This window comes from Garra rufa, chromosome 7 (genome assembly GCF_049309525.1).
Source record: "Garra rufa chromosome 7, GarRuf1.0, whole genome shotgun sequence".
NCBI classification, from domain to species: Eukaryota; Metazoa; Chordata; class Actinopteri; order Cypriniformes; family Cyprinidae; genus Garra; species Garra rufa.
In genome coordinates, this window is record NC_133367.1 from 41,840,248 (window position 1) to 41,858,065 (window position 17,818).

The 17,818-nt window shown below is 33.3% G+C and overlaps 1 long non-coding RNA gene across 2 annotated transcripts in view; it reads left to right on the forward strand.

Annotated features, from left to right (window-relative positions):
* Positions 1-871: 871 nt before the first annotated feature.
* LOC141339103 (uncharacterized) overlaps positions 872-17,818 on the forward strand; it is a 54,640-nt gene continuing 37,693 nt past the window's right edge. For both annotated transcript variants that reach the window (XR_012355892.1, XR_012355893.1), the window contains exon 1: positions 872-1,031. This is a non-coding gene — a long non-coding RNA (uncharacterized lncRNA). The remainder of the gene's footprint in view (positions 1,032-17,818) is intronic.

Here is a 17,818-nt window from a genome sequence, read left to right on the forward strand (position 1 = left end):
AATATAATTTTACTGTAAAAGTTACCACTGTTGTAGTTTTACCCATGATGCTTTGCAGATTTACAGCAACATACTGTATACATAATCTTCAGTATGGATTTGTTCATTTTACAGTAATAATGCTGTGAAAACTACATAATTTTTTTACAGTATACATGTAAAAATGTGTGTTTCTTTGTCTGGACCTCTGCTTGGAAAAAAATATAGAGGCCTGTGTCAAATATTTCCTTATGTGTCATGATCAATAGGACTCTTATTATAGAATTTGATAACAGTAAAACTGTTTTGAACATAGTAATGGATTAAAACATATAAGTATCAGGCTGGATGTACATTAACCTTACAACTCAACACCTCTTAAAAAAAGCAAGATCAAAATTAAAAGAAGCAGATCACAGATCATAGATTTTGTCTATAAATTTTGTCTAACAGCTTCATAAATAGGAAGATTTTTAATACATGAGGATTTTGAATATATTTTTTAGCAAGCCATTAAATGACTCGAGACTCGACTCTGACTCGTGACCAAAGACTTAAGATATGACTCAGACTTTAGGTTAAAGACTTGTGAACATCTCTGCTATAATGTTACTCTTAATATTTTAATATTATTGTCTATATGATACTACAAATGGTTTGAAGAACAAAAATGATAAACTAGTGTCAGGAATCATGTGGGTAGAGTGCATTTCAATTAGTTTCTTAGCTTGTGCTTGTTCTGTCAAGTTGAAATCTCCATAGTGCCAATCCTGGTGTATAGAAAAAGTAGTGCTCATACAAACACACAAACAAACACACTCTCACCCTAAAGATTAAACACAATCTCAGAGATCATTCATGTTCTTCACTCTCTGCAGGCTGAGATACTGCAGTATTGGAGAGGAAGGCTGTGCTGCTCTGATTTCAGCTCTGAGATCAAACCCCTCACACCTGAGAGAACTGAATCTGAGCCTTAATTCACCAGGAGACTCAGGAGTGAAGCTGTTGTCTGCTCTACTGGAGGATCCACACTGTAAACTGGAGAAACTATGGTGAGTGTTATTATATTATTGAACACAAAATCTGTGTGAAAATACTGCCAAAAAAATTCATGTTAAAGGGATAGATCACCCAAAAAAATGCAAATTCTGTTGTCACTTTACTTATCTTTAAGTCATTTCAAAACAGTACGACTTTCTGTGGAAAATAAAAATAGATATTTATTTTGAGAAATGTTTACCAGAATAACAAATAATAGCCCGTACTGGGCAGAGTCTATAGACAGGGCTTACTTCTATAGGCATAAATTTGACAACCTGCATGAGAAATACAATTTATTATTTTCTTATAGCCTAAATATTAATTTATTCACTCACAGCTACCCCCATCTTTGGCACATTGCCTGTTTTATTGAGCTGACATATCAAAGTATGTGACCATGGAGAACTCTATAGATCAGTGCATGCGACACACTGTAAATAAGCAACAGTCATACCTTTTGTTTTAAACAATATACTGATTTTATTTCATTAATATTCAGTATTAACTGATGTCTCACAAAATGGTGTTTTATTTTTCTGCCAAATAAACATTTTAAGTAAAGACACAGAACTGCTTTGCAACTGACTCCAGCATAACGCACAGAATGGTGCTTCGTTCCTGAATGAATATGACTCTTTGAATGCATCTGTTGAGTGAGTGATTTATAATGACCCAATAGTAGAGAAAGCCTTTTGATTCTTATTCCAGAATGAATAAGAGTTTTGAACGAATCTGTTGGATGTCTCCTTCATAAACTCAATGATTTACTGCCACCTTCTAGCGATAATTCTTTTATATTCCGAGTATCATTTCATTCTGTAATTCATTTAAAATGTCTTTATTCAAAATTTTATGTTTAAAACATTAATCACATTATGTTATACAACTGTGGTGTGTAAATGCATTTACTGCCTTCTGATCAACATTAACCCATAAATACACCTGTGCAAAGATGACTTTGTTTGATGCTGATTTATTAACCGCCTATAGTGTCATATTTATCTAAAATAACTGAATTTTACATTACAATTGAACATTAAAGATGACATACATATTTAATAATTAAAAAAATCATATATAATAATAAAAATTGACAGTCTCTTATAGCAATACATACTACAACTACTAATAATATTTGGCTAGTAATTATAAGATAATAATCATATTGCAAAAATAAATAAACAAACAAATACTCTGGTTTCATTGTTCAAAGTGTTATTTCATGGGTTTGATTCTTGTAACTGAGATGTGCTGTTTTATAGTGGCTATTTAACATTACTCCTAAAATTTAACAATGCAGTCTGGAGCAATGGACGTGTCAAAAGGTTTTGTGTAAACTGCCTGCATGACGCGGGTTACTGACATCATCACCACGGTTTAGGTTATAGTTTACAAAACCTATAAATAGTGAATATAAATTATAAATATATATATATATATATATATATATATATATATATATTCCTTTCTCTTTTTTTTCTCTCTCTTATTACTATTATTTTGTTTCAGCATGTTATTGTATATTCTCATTTTTGCATATTGTCATTTTTAAATATTGTAATCAAAAACAAACTACATCTATTTTAGGATACAAAAGCCTCTTAACACAGTCACTAGCTGTTCTTAGGTTAAAGTAAATTAAAAGTTGTATTTGTTAACATTAAAGCACTGTGAAGTGAACAAACAACGATGAACAGCTGTATTTTATAAACTAATACCAACAAATAGGCCTGTCACGATAACAAATTTTGCTAGATGATAAATTGTCCAAGAAATTATCACGATAAACAATAATATTGTCGATCTGAGACCATTTTCATCTAGAATAACGATAATGGCATAATAATGCACATACGCCTTTCTAAATTCAATTTATTTTTAGACTATTTAACACTGAAAATGGAAAACATTTTAAATATCCACAGTAACAATGAACAAAACAACCAAAAACAATAAATAAAATGGATGTAAACAATATTGCACTTCAAAAAATATTAAACAAAAGCCTCAACATGCATTCCATAACAGGCAAAACTGCCTGTTAGGACCTTTGTAAACAAAACAAAAAAACTTTTTTCTTCCCATCTGGGAAAACTGCAATGGATGATTGTGTTTTAGGTGCATGTGCATGTTTGTTGTGTTACCAGTTTTAGTCGATACTGTTTTACAACAAATATTTCGGATATGAAACAAATTAACATGCAAAGCCGAAGTACACAAGCAAGCCAATATGTAAAAGTTGTTACAGAGCAGTGCTATCAAAAGGCGCTAACACCACTAATTTCGCAAAATTTATTTTTTAAATCACACAATTCCACATTTTGAATGCTATGAAAACCCAGTGCTTAACAATTTACAATAATTGACCTGTCGTAATAAAGAGAAAAGACAAATTATCTTAAGAATAACACACTAACAAGCATAAAATACAGTGTTTCTGCCATTTATTCTGCCGTGGAGGTGTTTAGTGTCCCGCCAACAGCAGCAGCAGCATCAGCGAGCGCAAGTCTCTTCAGCAGAGGTCCACGTTCAGATGCACGCAGTAAAGGCTAAACTGGCCGCAAAACCCCAGCTAAAGTAATTACCATGAATGTGGCGGGGGAAAGTAAGGAGATATTCAAATTATTTATTAATAAAGTAGTATTTTCTGAGTCAGTGTCGCAAAGAAGTTGATGATCATAACTCGCCATCTGCTCTGAACCGCTTTTAAAGTCTAAATGCATCTTTATGGATTAGCCTATAGCTAATAAAATAGTTTTGTTTTCGATTTGAATTATTTCGTTTTACAGTTGTGAAGTAATAATTTAAAGTAAATTTATTACTCCAACATTTATGAACAAAAGTAAAGTTTCACGTGGAGCTTGCACCTCATGTCCTGCAAAGCTTTCATTCCCCGCACAAACGATTGGATTTGCGCCTATTTGTACACATTTATCTAAGTTAAACGATTAAACTAATATTGTGATATGCTTTCAGTTTTTTTTTGTTTTTTTTATATATCTAAGGATTTTAATTTTAATCGTGATGATTTGAGAAGGCTAAATTAATCTCTCTGCTGTTGGCCGCTTTGTCGTTACTTTAAAAAACAAAAACTTGAATTTCACAAATAAAACGTGTTCCAAATATATTCCTAAACTAACTTTATAAAATAAATAAACGAAAATAAATGTTATTACTTTGCTATTAAAAACAGCAGCTGTGCAACGGGGAAGAGAAAGAGAACTCAGCCAGTAATTCTGATACGCTGTGGAGGTTGTTGTTTTTTTGCAAGGAATGTTTGTTTAATAGCCCATTTAACTCTTATTTAGGCTACTTTCTTATTTAAATGTATTATTTCGTTGATTTATTTTAGCGTTTTGTAGGCTGCTTGTTCACCGAAGGAATTGCTAAAGAGGCACGTTTGTGGATGTTTGAGCCTCATTTATTTATATATAAAACACCGCACCATCGGCGGTGGGAAAAAATCTGCCACCATCACAGCCATACAGTTCCTACCCTTCATAAATGCGTGCACTACATGTTGTATTTAAAAATAAATTTAACATTCAACGACCGACATGAATGTTTTTGCGCTGACTGAGTATTTATTGTCTACCTGTCTGTGTTCTGTGATCCAGTCTGACACGCTCATTCGGTAAAGATTTAAACTTACCACAGACTGCCAGAATGGACTTTTATGCATAAATGGAAATGCTCGTGTGAATTTGTGACATTTACAGATAAGGATATGTGACCCTGGACCACAAAACCAGTCATAAGGTTAAATTTTACAAAACTGAGATGTATATAGAATATGAAAGCTCAGTAAATAAGCTTTCTATTGATGTATGGTTTGTTAGGATAGGACAATATTTGGCCGAGATACATCTATTTGAAAATCTGGAATCTAAGGGTGCAAAAAAATCCAAATCCTGAGAAAATCACCTTTAAAGTTGTCCAAATTAGGTTCTTAGCAATGCATATTACTAATCAAAAATTACATTTTGATAGGTTTACAGTAGGAATTTTACAAAAAATCTTCATCGAACATGATCTTTACTTAATTTCCTAATGATTTTTGGCATAAAAGAAAAATCAATAATTTTGACCCATGCAGTGTATTTTTGGCTATTGCAACAAACATACCCCAGCAACTTAAGACTGGTTTTGTGGTCCAGGGTCACATATGACCGTAAACTTTCATACTAAGGACGCAAACGGATCCCAAAGCGCCTCACAGGGCAAGCTGTTACTCTATTAGCATGACTTCTTATGTTTTGGGCAGCTCGGATCACGTAACAAATTAATTTAAACAAATATCTTTTACCATTAACTTAAGTTCTAAGATTAGTTAGTTAATTTTAAAAGTGTGGTCTAAAAAGAAACAAAAAAGTTTACGACCTACACAGTTGTATTTGAACATCAAATAGCCTATATGAAGCTCAAACTCAAATGAAGTTAAGAAGCTGAACAGGGCTGTGGCAGTGCACATATGCATATACCTCATTGTCATGTTCCAGACTATATTTATTTTTAAATAAAAAAAAATAATTTCCTCCTTAATAGTGTGGTAGTTTTTTTTCTCTGTGGTATCGAAAATAGTATCGAATATCGATATTTTTCAAGGTATTGTATCGAAGTTAGAAATTCCAGTATTGTGACAACACTACTCTCGCCTTCCCACACAAAGTCCATGTGACTGACAAGCGCCGCCTCCCCACACAAAAGACAATGCAACTGACAAGAGGGTTCGCTTCTCTTACGCTAAGGAAACGAGAGTTGTCATTCAGTCGCGGATAACAAACAAGTATGCAAATGAAATTATCGCGGCCTGAAAAATTATCGAGGTAATTTTTTTTTATCGTGCGATTAATCGATTTATCGACTATCGCGACAGACCTACCAACAAAGCTTTAAAAAATACTGTAACAAATGTATTGCTCATAGATAATGTTAGTTCATACATTAATTTTAACAAACAAAACCTATTGTAATATGTTACCCTGAAAACAATGTTTTGCTTGATAGAGAAAACTAGTTAATAAAACACCACAGAATGTAAAAAATTGTCAAGTGTTTAGTAACTTTCTGCTAAATGACAACCAATTTAACAAACAGACACCGCTTTATTCACAAAAAAAATTTATTCAGCTTTTTTCCAATTCAAGTAAACAAAAACACTTATTCATTCATTTTGTAGTACAGTAGCAGTCCATTGAACATAAGCCTGCATCTCTTTGTCTGAATAGAATGCTGTGAAGATCCCCTTCTTTCCATTGTCACTGTATCCAAAGGTGTTTTTGTAGATGTATCCACAGCAAGAGCACCTTGAGCTCAAACTCCACTCTGTATTCTTCCCTCACTTCTGGACTGACAGATTTACAGTCAACAATACCTACAAGTAAAAAAAATAAATTCAAAATTAATGCAATAAACGTTCTATTTATTTTAAAAAAGCTCGTATAGTTAATAAATGTAGCTTTTCTTGGAAAACTCTGAAGGTTGACAATCTCATGGAAGTTTCTGCACACTAGTGACAGAGTGAGAAAGGCTCCATCTCCTTCTTCATAGACAACATCTAGGAGAATGTGTCTGAGCAGCAGAAGGCACTGTATGGCTGGCCTGCAGAGCTCAATGTTTACACATTTATGTATATTCACTGTAAACCCTAATAAGTTCAGACTACTCAAATGATTTGAGGAAAGTGATTCCCTCAGTTCGTTTGAGTAATGGGAAAATGACAACTCGATTTATTGAGTTGAACGAATGTGGTCTCTTCATTGAATTAACTTAAATGTTTAAGTACAGATAACTTAAAAGGGCTAGCAGACTAAACTTCCTAAATTTTCAGCTTATATATAAATATATATATTCTACTTGTATTAAATAATTTATAAATCATTAAAACAAGGTTTTTTTTCCACATCAACCACTTTATTAGGCTTATACTGCATTTACATTACTTATAACAGTAAGCTCACATTTATAAAATTCATGAACAAAATCATGAGCTCCTTTTTTAACAGTAAACTCATATTTTTGTCTGTAAGCCCACACTGTCATATTTTTAAAAGACATATGTACAACAAAATAGCTAATTTTTAATTTTAACAGTAAGCTCACATTTCCAGAAAGACATGAACAACAGCATCATGAGCTTACATTTTTTAAAGTACATTCACATTTTTTAACAGTAAACTCCTATTTTTGACTGTAAACTCACATTTAATATCACATTAAACAAAACAGCTCATTTTTAAAAGTAAGCTTACATTTTTAAAAGACATGAACAACAACATAAGCATTTTTTTTAACAGTTAACTGTTTTAAATGTTAACCTATTATTTATTTATTTTTTCACATTTTTACAAGACAAATTTGAGATATACCAGTTCCTTGGAGTGTGTGTTATACAAAAAAAAAAAAAAAGGTGTTTCTTCTCTGTTGGTGAAAGTCTTACTGACTGTTAACATAAACATGTTTTTAATTTCCAATGTAAAGGTCATTTTCATTTTTTTTTTTCTCAGCTGACAAGAAAAGCACAAAACCTGTAACATAAATTTGTCCAAACAGAAGGCACATTGATTCAGGAAGGTCACTTAGATTGTCCATCACGACTTTTCCAAGAGTTGAGAGGCTGAAGAGTAGTCCCATCTCCAACTATTACAATCCCCAGATTTGAGCTGTGATCATCAGACATCTATTAAAGATGAAAAAACATTATCAAATTAAAGTTAATTCACATGCATGCAAGCTCATGTAGATTTCAAACAGTGCAACTTAATCTTAAGGAACAGTTCACCCAAAAATGCAAATTCTGTCATTGCTCACTCTCATGTCATTCCACACCCCTAACACCTTTGTTCTTCTTCCAAACAAAAATTAAGATTTTTTTTAAGGAAACCCAAGAGATTTCTGTTTCTCCAGAGATCCAATGTAACATTTTCAAGGTCTAGAAAAAAAAATCCATGAGACTTCAGTGGTTTAAACTCAATTTTATGAAGCAGCGCGAGTGTTTAGTGCAAAAACATGTAATTTACCACTTACAAAATAAAATTATTCAAGGCCTGTTCAGATTTCAGATCTTGCGTGAACACAAAACACATGCACTGTGATGCTCTCGTGAACATGCATTGGGGATCTGTATTTTTAATATTTTTTATAGTTTGTTTCATGCAAACCTAAGCATGTGCGTTGTTTAATAAAATTGAGGTTAAATCACTGGAACCACATGTCTTTCTTACCTTTTCTTGTCCCTCTATGGAGAAATGGAAAACTCTTGAAAATTATTTTAAAAATCTTCATTTGTGTTCCAAAGAGGAACGGAAGTCTTACGAATATGGAATGACACGAGGGTAACTACTGACAAAATTCTAATTTTTGAGTGAAATAACACTTTAGATTCAAATTTATATAATGAGTGTGAGTGATCTAATGTGTGCTTGTCTTTTTGACATTATTTTCTACATGGAATACTTACCAAACATGTCGAAGAAATCCCCAAACATCTCCAAACACAAGAGGTGGTCCTTGGAGCACAAGAGTTCGGTCCTCAGTCGGCTCTGACAACTTCTGTGTGAAAACAAAAAAAACAATTATATTAAATCTAACCACTGGCTATTACTACTTTTTTTTAATGAAATTCATAACAGCATTTAAATCAGGGGTGTCAATTCTTGGAGGGACAGAGCCCTGCAGAGTTTAGATGAAATCCTAATTAAACACACCTGATCCAACTAAGTTAACGTTGTTACAACATTTTTGCACGTCTTTCCCGACAGTAAAAAGTCAACAAATCGCTCACAGGGACATGTAAAACAGTCACAGCTCTGCTAATGGTAACTTGATTAAAAACAAAATGCAGATAGGATTGAATACATTTTATAAAATCTATTAAAAACGAATAATTAATATTATGCACCAAGAACACATTACATGAACAGAATTATTAATTAAAAACATAGGCCTATCTCTGTAAATGTGTCACAATTTCGTTAATTTTTAGCTTTGCATTGTTCTCCTCATGAAACCTTTAGTAAACCTGCATTAATAGCCACACGGATGCAATATACTGTTACAAACGTATTTTCATTCTCAACTGTTTATGACCATTTAAGACATAACTGACAAGGGTTTACGTGAATAATCACCAAGCGAGCGCCTCATTTTGAAATATTTTTGCGTGCATTTGACCGTTTATGCGCGCACCTTGAGGTAAAAGTGAACTTTAACGGTACATGTCCGTGTTTTGTTCCCTCATAAGCGCATACACAACAGCGCAAGTTCTCATTCTCGCTTTTAAAAACACAACATCAAAGAAACATTAATAAATTAAGCAAGTCACAACGTACAGGCGTGTTAAACATTAACTTACCAGCGTAATCCATGGGCCTTCGTCACGACCGACTCCATTCCTGTCCCTGCCTGCTTCACGACCGCCTGCCTGCAAGTGCCGCTGGGGGAGGAAAAAAAGTTAAGCGGGAAATTCAAATGTTCTTATAGAAATTTAGAAACTCCGGCATATTTATTAGTACAAAATACTCCAAAAATAAAACGGAACCAAGCAAAATTTACACTTATATTTTACCATTAACCTACCTGTGTAACTTCACTCTAATGAATCTTTCACGACGGCTTTCTTCCCGCCTGCTTTACCGCCAGCTTACTTGTGCTGCTACTGGAGCAAAACAAAAAATAGCATTGGAATAACGTGTAAATCAATTAAAAAAAATGTATATGAGCGTTTAAATCTCTACTTACTGATTTAACTTTTGTCTTTCTTGTGTCAGATGGTTTCTGCTAGTGCGTCTGTCCTGCTGGTTCTTCAGCAAAATTCAGCATGACGAGAAAAAATACTGCCTTGTGTCATATAACTTATATCGACCAATCAGCGCGGTTGTCAAAGCAGAATTTCAAGTGCGACCAATCATTTTAAATAGACATTGTGAATCTTTCAAATTAATTAAAATGTTGAGTTCAGATAACTTAAAATATCAATTAAAAAGTTTTTTGCTGCCAAATGAGTAAGTTAACCACACCTGTTTAAGTTTTGATGCCAAAACTTGGTATTTTAAGTAATGTCAAGTTATATTAACTTAATCTCTTTATTAATGACAACAGTGGGGTTTACAGTGTTGATAAAATCTGCCTTATTTATTATTGTTGTGGGGCAGTGGCAGCAGTGATGATGCTTGTATTTTCTGCACTCCAAGTGACAGTCGAAGATTAGAAAATCTGAAAGAATCAGACAAAAATTCAAACAGTAATATGTTTTTTCTAGTGAAAGAAATACACAAATAAAGAAAGACAAAATATTATATTTCATTAATGCATATTTACTGAGTAATACACTCTTTTGTAGATTTTCACCAGAGATTCGGAGCCAAATTACAAGAGGGTGGGATTATTTTAGAAAGATGACAGCATCATTATCATTATTTTATTGTAACAGATTTGTATGTATATTAGTTAAATCTAGGGATGGGTCATGATGAAACAAATTGATAGTTTTAGAAGCCTTAAGATTTTGGATGATAAAATAGTTTGGATTTACTGTTAAACCTCTTTTTTTTTAAAAACTAAAATAAATAAAGGATTTTGTTGAGTGAATTTGCAGCGGTGAATATAAAATTTTGCATCTAGTAATAGAAGGTTAATGACGAAATATTTGTTAATTTCATCTTTTTTGATAATGGACGTAGTTAGGCGGGTGCACAGTGGTTTGTTTATCGATGTCATATAGACACATGTGCAGTAGCGATCTCTGAATATAATACGAATGCGTTGGTTTCTTCATCTTGTTGCACAGCAACAAATGTTGTTTTAGTTATTCTGAAATGATTCCTGCTGTCACTTGCCCACCAAGGCACCGGCGCCGCAGTCGTTTTGACTATTTTATTTTTAGTATCATTCAGTTCAGTTAGCGAACAAACATTAGGCTACAATTGAGAACTGCTCAATGCAGTGGATCTAGCAGTCGCATCCGGGGCAGGAGTCCTATTTCATTTATCACAAGGAGTGTTGAGTGACGTGAGAAAGGTAACCGTAAGATGTTGGCAAAAGATTTAGTTTTTAAACGAAATGCAAAACTGTCTGTTTTAAAAATACTTTGACTGCTCCCGTTTATCTAAAAGGTGATTTCGGAAGCTCATTGGAAAAACATTCGTTTATTTTTCTGGTTCCTCCATGTTTGCTGATTTTTGTTTATTTTTGTTAATAAATTAATAATTCTATGTTTAATATAGACTAAATAATTTTGTCGTACTGTTTTGTTGATGTCCATTCAATGAATTGACACTAAATCGAAAGTAAAATCGAAAGTAACGTAAAATGTTCACAGGCTATTTAAAGCCATTTAAAAGCAAAGAAAAGTGTGGGAACTTGGGAAAACTCCAACGAACTATCCCCAACATTTCCCCTCGGTGATACCGGTGTTATCTGTGTTGTTACACGTCAATTAACCGGTTGGAAAATTTCCTCACAGTCACATCCCTTCTGCTCACCCTGAGGGGCAAGCAATTTATTATCTATTTGAAAATTATTGTCTTCAGTGGCTTTTCCTAGTTTTCTTAGTGCTATTTAGTTTATCTGGAAGTGACGATTTTGTTCTCTCTGTTTTGTTGTATAGACGTTTTTCCTGAACGTGAAAGTAAGTCAGACTCTTAACTGAAAAAAATGCTTTGCATTTCCGGTCTGCATTGTTTCTAGTCAAATTAGGGTATATTCTGAGCTAATAAACTAATGTTAAACCTATTACAGTTTTTTTTTTTTCAATCGCTAACAAGCGCTTGCCCATACTTAAGATACTTTTTCTAAACTCTTAACACAGACTGGCACCTACAAAACACAATTGGACAAATTGATAATTTTCTTCTCAAAAATACATTTTGTTAAACATATACTAACTCACATCTTTCTCTGCACACACTAACTTTAACAAAACACTGGAAATCTGACTCAAAATGAAATTACTCTGTCAAAGAATAACACTTGTTTTCATTTCACAAGGTACATGCAGTCAATCAAAGTACACCAGGTTTCAAAATACTGGCTATTGTTGACATTACAAAAACTGCATAGACTTTTTATGTTTCAGTTTTAAAGGTATTTGCATGCAAAACATGCAATCCACCATTTTGACACTAAATTTCTTGGTTTGGAACTGTCTGTCCACATGTACAGTAATGTTCACATTCAAAAGCATTCCAGTAAAAAGCAAATAAGTTTATTTTTCTGTTTATTACAGGAGCTAAAAAAAAGCACAAAATTGCTGTATCTAATCTCTGCGATCTTGAAATGAATTGAATTGAGAATGAGTGGTAAATTCCAATTCACTTCCTGGAATGGAATTGGATTTGGAATTGGAATGTCAGGAAACAGAATTAAAATCAAATTCAAAAAAATTCCACTTGAGTTGCTAGTTTATAATACATTAAATATTGTAAATCACATAAACAACAAACATATAAAAGAAATACAAAGTACTGTATGTTTAGTTGGTTGCATGATCATTTCACATGCCAAATTTCAGGAAATTATGATAATTCGATGCAATAAAAAGTGAATGAAATACATGAATGAACATGACTCATTTTTTGTGAGTTGAGACATATATTATGTTGTAATCATATATTGAATGTAGTACATACAGAAACTTATCACCACTGTCATTCATTCTATTTACTTGCATTTGATCAACTCTATTTCATACATTACATGGTATTTGTAAAGCATCATAAATAAAGTTTAAATGTATGTCTCTAAATGCAACCACAGATAGATGCTCAGAAACAGCAATAATTGGAATTCATTGGAACTTCTCTGAATTTAATTCCACTTCCTATAATTCCTATTCAATTCCAACTCTGTTTCCTGTAATTGTTGTTGAATTCCAATTCCAATTCCATTCCAATTACATTTCCTTCTTTGAATTGGAATTGTTGAGTTCATTCCTGAATTGACCCCAACCCTGTTTCCAAAACATCATTCCTCAAAGTCCTCCTTTTACTGTATAAGTGTAAATGTAATAGAAAAAAATAACCACTGCCTCTGAGTCTAAGCCAGACTGGAATCAGCTGTGGTTGGCCCAATTTACCCAACATAAATTAGCTGTGTGTCAATTATTTAATTGTTTGTTTATTATCAGCTGAGAAATATTTTTGATATTGATATTGTTTTTGAACTGATATCATTGCAGAAGCAGAGGTTTTTATACTGTATCTAAGGTCTGGAATATTGTTTTTGCCATTTTGGGATGTTGTGTGTTAACATTCGTAAATACTACAAAAACTATCCATAATTTTGTTGGGAGGTATAGCTTGTCTGTTAAGAAAATGTAAGCATTTTGGAAATGTGTTTACTGACTGCATATTGGGTGAAAACGAAATGAAACGTGTAAATGGTATGGCCACAAAAGACCGATGCTGTGCTAATTGTGTTTAGAGTTTTGAAAATGTGACAACTGTTTGGACAAACGCTTGTAAGCGACTGAAAAAAACTGTAAAAAAATTTTAAAAAGCACATGGCTCCATAGCGCCGTCACTTGGCAATGTCTCAATGACCGTCATTTGTCAGTGCCTCACTTTAATGAGTGTGTAGGTGACACGAAGCAGCAGACGTTAGCTACATTATAAACAGATGGACGCTATTTGAATGGGTTCCTATGGAGACTGGAACAAAAAAGCATTCAATCTGACGTTAGAATTCATAATGGCGGCGCTCATCGTTTACTCAGGAAAAAGGTCTATAGAAACAATGCTTTATGCGCAATTGCCATGTTCCAGTTTTGCGCATAAATTCGCATTTTTGGATGGAAACATATTGTGAACAGATTGTGCTCCCGTCTTTATCCCGATCATGTGGACATGCTATTTTTTTTTTTTTATAAAAACACTATATAGGTTATTATTATATTAAAATGAATATTCATATAAGTACCGTTATTCAGGGTGTTCACAATGTTTTAGCGCGCAATGTTTTAAGCCTAATGTTCATGGATGAACTAATCAAATGGTTGTTTTATTTTTTTTAAATGCTGTGAATGTTCACGCTCATTTTTAAAATAGAAATGTCTTAGGCTTATGAGCAGCTGAATGCTAATCGATGGACTGTTACGTTAATAAGTGCCATAATTCGTTTGTTTATTATATTAATATTTCAGCAATCATACATTACAACCATTAAATGGCTTAAGTTAAGACAGATTTGTTAAGACAGATTCTCGAATGAATTAAACATATCATGTTATCATACATATTGAAAGCGTGAATGGCTCGTTTCCTCTCTCTGTTTATGGGTGTGCATGTGCGGGAGGAGGGCGATTTTCGAATAATAGCCTAATCTAATAATACCATGCCATTATCGAATAGTATTTTTGCTTAAAATGCCCATCCCTAGTTAAATCCATTTACTTTAGCAAACTTTTAGCATTTTATGCCCCAAAAAACTAAATTAATCTGTCATTTTTTCTAAAGTCATTTACCCTCCTTTTTGTCTCAAATTCTATCTACAAATACTGAATTTCTCCGTAAATATGCATCAGTTATATTTAATATTTTTGGCTTTGAGTTTGTTTATGTTTGTCTTTCTTAAAAAAAAAAAAAAGAAAAAAAAATTGTTTTGACACAAAATTACCCAAATTATTCTTCATGTAACATGCATAGAAAAACTAAACTTGTACTTACGTTCATGATGAACCGCTCGAAATCAGTTGCTTTGCAAATGAGTAAACAGCTTGTGTCTCTCCTGTGGTTTAAAAACACTAGTTGGACAAAAAGGACAACGATACAAACTACCAACCCTGAATTCTTCGCCTTCGATGCACATGCGGTCATTGTTTTTTCTCACTGTAACATGTGTCTGTCAACAACAGTAACGTTAAACTGATTACTAAAAGCTGCAAGAAAGCACAAAGTAATTTGCATTAGAACAAGCTATCACTATATACATAATTACTTTTTTAATAGTTACATAAATCATAGATAAACATACAATGAATTACACCATATCTTACCACCGCCATCTTCTCTCGTCTAAAGGAAATTACGGCTTCATCCGAAATCGCATACTTAATGAGTAGGTACTTAATTTCAATATGTACTTAACAAGCGCTAAAAGAGTAGGGGAGAGCGGGGCACAACCTAACACTTTTTGAATTTCGCGGTTTATGTAAATCCACGTGGGGTTCAGAGTACAATTTTTTATCCACGTTTTTTCACACTTGTCTAGTACAAATATATCGCTTTGTTTCATATTTACAGTGTATACGTTTTTCGTTATTTGCCTCAAAAGAAAGGAAGGGAAACGTGACAACATGCCCCGTAGGTGGGGTACATTGTAACATCTGAGGGGCACGTTGTAACACGACCATATGACAGCTTAAAATGTTATCTGATCGAATGAAAAAAATATACACAACAAACTAAAATATTTTGTCAGTAAAATACATGAGTTAACTTTTTCAAATGAAGTAATGACGTTTTTAAAAATAAATAAAAATGATCTAATTTTGGAGTTTGAAAATGAACACATTGCAACAATGCTTTGTACGGCCCTGATCGCAACACACAGCTGTACAGTAGTTCAAAACAATGTGGACAGATAGATGAAACACATTTAGACATTCAGACGAACACTCCACTCCTCCACACACAGCTCTCATAGAACACGACACACATAAACCAGCCAAAATGCTTTACATTTCTTGAAATAATAACATCTGAACATTAAACATTGATTATCAGCCTTTATTCACCTGTTTCTTGTGGTTTCTTGCCAAAATCCTTAGAAATAAATACTGTAAATTGCACCGCTAATGTCATAGAATAGCATAGTTTAATAACAGAGGGGCATATTGTAACACGGTGTTACAACGCCCCCATCTGCGCGACCGGAGTTTAATACAGATTAGTGTCTTTTGCTGGTTTGCCAAGCATTAATAAACTATCTAAACTGATCAATAGCAAATTGGAGATTAAAATAAGAGCAGTTTTGTCTAATTTTAAATGAATACTAAAAACTGAAATGAAAAGTTTACTTCAGCCAGAAATGTACTTTTACTATGGTAAAATAAATATTCAGCGATATCTTGAAAAGGCTTTTGAATTTTGGCGCTCTTTTTTCTCTGCATAGTGTTGCTATGGCAACTAGTAAATACCGTAAATTTAGTTATGCTAGCGTGTGTGGAAATATTTAAACCACGTGTGTTACAGTTAACCCCGCGTTAGGTTGTGCCCCGCTCACCCCTACCTACTCTACAGCCAAATCTTGTTGAGTTTGAATGCGATCCGCCATGATGACGTTATCATGTGATCTGCCACGTTAAAACAAGAGCAACAATTTAAAAGATATGAGCGACAGGTTTAATTCATCTATTTGTATATATTATGATGTTGATCAAATTTCTGATTTTGTGGTCTACTAGAAGAAACAGATACCTTTATGATTGTAGTACGTTTTTAGGCTATAACCCAGTTTAATCCGTAAAGATGTTATTTTTTATTACGAAAACCTAAAATCGTAACCACTTGAATATGTTTTTAATTTATTTATGTGCAAAATTGTTTATCCACACGCAAAACTGGCTTGAAATCTCCTTTGTTTTCCTCTTTTTATTGTTGGATTTCTCTTGTTTCATCTCCGAGGATTATAAATAACAAAAAACAACACATGCAATTTTAATGCATTATGATTAAATGAATATTACGATAATTTAAAGATATTCAATCTTTTTTTTTTTTTCACGTGTAGAGAATCACATGTACGCAAACCCTTTACAGTTTTTTCTGTCATGAATTTTTACTGATAAAACAGCCTACTATATTTTCCTGCAGTTGTATGTACTTATAAGTTCTGCAGTGATAATAAAATAAAATAAAGGCGACGGGTGCACAGAACACCCAATGGCATCAGAACAACCCTACGTTTCCCTTCTTGTTTGCAATATCTGCACAAAGGAGACGTCAATCAGCTGCTGGAAGATCACGTCTTTGGAGAAGACTTTTGATTTTACACTCGAAAGATTTAAGTATTACTTAGAAATTTAAGATAACCTCGGAATGCATTGCTAGACAACACCAACTCTTATGAACAATAATACTGATAAATGCTAACCACTTATTAATTATATTGCTAGTCAAATTAACTACATGCAGTTTTTAATACGCCATATTCAATTCAATTCAATTCAAGTTTATTTGTATAGCGCTTTTTACAATACAAATTGTTGCAGAGCTGCTGTACAAAAGTTTTAGGCTACTACAGTATATTTAGTAGCTTATTAGTGGTGAATACTGTATGTTGAGTCGATGTATATGATATAAATATTAAAATCAGTCATTGTGTAATCAAACAGATGATGAACACTACTTGCAATGGTTATGTTATCAACTTGTAGGAAAAATATGTAGTGCTGTATGTTGTTTCAAGGCTGGTATCATCTGCGGTCCTCTGAGGGGTTGGCATCATCTCTTCTTCTGAATCCGGGCTGAATCTTGTGTAAATCCTAGTTACCACGGGATGGAAATCCCGTGGCAGAGACAGAGAAACAAAGAAATAATTAGCGTAGCTGCTGTTCCAACTTCCGACCAAACAAAAATGATGGTTTAGCCGAAGCTGAAGAATATTAATGTGCATTTGATCAGATGTAACTGAAATTACAACGTTATGAGATACATTATGTGAATGCTTGGCTAAAGAGATGAGCCTTTAATCTAGATTTAAACATAGAGAGTGTGTCTGAACCCCGAATGTTATCAGGAAGGCTATTCCAGAGTTTGAGAGCCAAATGAGAAAAGGCTCTCCCTCCTTTAGTGGACTTTGC